Here is a 1,967-nt window from a genome sequence, read left to right as displayed (position 1 = left end):
GTCACTTCCCCATTGTCTCCCATGAATGAAGGAGGATTCAAGCGACCGGTATACTCCCTGGTTCCACCTCGTTTTTAGAACAAAGGGTTTCACTGTAGGATTACGTTTTTGCAAAGGACTTGTGCAAACATGGATTTATGTAATTTCCGGATGTCTTTTCTGGTTCATTACAGGTCCTGTTATGTTACAACATCTGATCTTCTATCTTGGTGTCACAGGAAACACAGGGATGGGAGTGTGATCTGCAGAATGTTGTTCACGTGTGCTATGGAACCGATGCTACACCTGAAAATCAAGAAGCAACTGGTAAAATCTAATCGTGTTTTTCTCCTTCTGTAGAGCTAGTCGATTACTTGCTGAAAATCTGTTTAGAAAGATTAAAGGAAGTATCTTTCAACTCACTATAACATTAAAAAATGATATTCTGTACAGGGTCTCTTCCACCTGCTGACATGAAGGTTGAGCAGTGACGTTTCGTCCCTCGTTATCGTTTGCCCCAAGTGGTAATTATATGTCGTTGGTTATACCAACACAAGCAGAGCAATTGAAATACTGCGTCGGCTTGTCTAAAACATCCAGATTCCAACCAGAATGTGGAAAATGGAAAAGGAAAGAAGATTGGATCTTGTTTCTGTAATCTGTACAGCTGGGGAAGACTCATCTGATTACCCTTCACTCTGGTTGATTCCAAGTGGGAGAAAGAGATAGAAGTGAAAGTCCTTTTTATAATGGAGAGGGAGATTTGGGGTGTTGGAAAGATCTGTGCTTTCACTATGTTCTTGTTTTGTGTATAGATAGGTGGATATAGAAGTGAAAATATTTGATGTAATTTCTCTATGATCAACATGAACATGATTTACCTTAGGTTTTTATAGAAGAGGAGATGCCCTTTATTCACAGATCCAATTGTTTGGAGCACCTTACTAATTGCATACATATGTGTGTGTGTGTGTGTGTGTGTGTTTTGGATCTTAAAGTAAGCAAGTCGTAGACATCAAGCTCAATATTAAGCTCATGGGCATCATATTAGCTTAAAAAATGTCTAACAATGAGTTGATTGAATGTCAGATAAAATCTGAAAAGCCATAATCAAACATGAAGCTAAGAAGTTTTGGTTATAATGTACAGAATTTTTGCCAAAAGAATGATATATATATATATATATATATGCTATATGTTACAATTTTGTGACAAATAGAAAGGCACAGAGGCAGAAAAATCCATGTGAACCTGTTAACTCTACTTTAGCACAAGATCTCTTGGCTGTGGAATTTGAGCTACAATTACATTATACCAATAGGTAAGGACCGAACAGCTTGTGGATATAATTATACCCAACAAGATCCAACAAGATCCATACATTCCTTACAAAACTTACCAGCCTGCATACCAACAGTGCAGACCCTGAAGAATAGAAACACAATCCGATCTTTTCCTCCTCTTCCCTTCCTTGCATGGCCTCACTGATCAAAAGGCTTCCCCGCCCGAGAATCACTATCCTGAAGATGAGTCCTTTTCTTTGCGACTCTGGAGGATAATATGATATGAGCCAAACCCTCCTGCCAAGTTAGCAGCATTCTTCTCTTTGTATATTTACAACAAACCGAAGGCCGGGAGAGTTGAGGACCATGATGATTCCCCGCTGCTTATCCCTTAAATGTGATTGCAAATAACCTCTTTGTTAGCTCCCAATAGATGGGGATATAGAATGAATCGGGATCGTCACCTCGAAGGTAGAATAAGTGCTGTAGGATGGTCTTCAAATGGACAGGCAATGACGAGCAATCTATCTGACGCAGACTAGTTGAAGAAATAAGGAGACTTGAGGACTTCGCTCAGATCAAAGTCACCACGATCCGGAAGTGGTGGGAAAGTAAGGTTTGGGAAGGATTTCTGGAAGCTTTCCAACAACTGCCAACACAAAAACAGACACACCACCCCATGATGAGTTTCATTAAGAAGATATC

General features: G+C 39.8%; 2 long non-coding RNA genes across 2 annotated transcripts; one reads left to right on the top strand and one right to left on the bottom strand.

Annotated features, from left to right (window-relative positions):
• LOC104809698 lies at nt 1-899 on the top strand. The gene is made up of 3 exons (XR_771198.1): nt 1-48; nt 219-306; nt 433-899. It is a non-coding gene; the product is annotated as an uncharacterized LOC104809698 (long non-coding RNA).
• A 326-nt stretch (nt 900-1,225) lies between these two features.
• LOC104809697 lies at nt 1,226-1,950 on the bottom strand. The gene is made up of 2 exons (XR_771197.1): nt 1,727-1,950; nt 1,226-1,652 (listed from the first exon to the last, which is right to left on the bottom strand). It is a non-coding gene; the product is annotated as an uncharacterized LOC104809697 (long non-coding RNA).
• Nucleotides 1,951-1,967: the final 17 nt, after the last annotated feature.

The sequence above is a fragment of the Tarenaya hassleriana genome, unplaced genomic scaffold (genome assembly GCF_000463585.1).
Source record: "Tarenaya hassleriana unplaced genomic scaffold, ASM46358v1 Cleome1614, whole genome shotgun sequence".
In the NCBI taxonomy this organism is placed as follows: Eukaryota; Viridiplantae; Streptophyta; class Magnoliopsida; order Brassicales; family Cleomaceae; genus Tarenaya; species Tarenaya hassleriana.
This window is presented reverse-complemented; position numbering and strand designations above follow the sequence as displayed.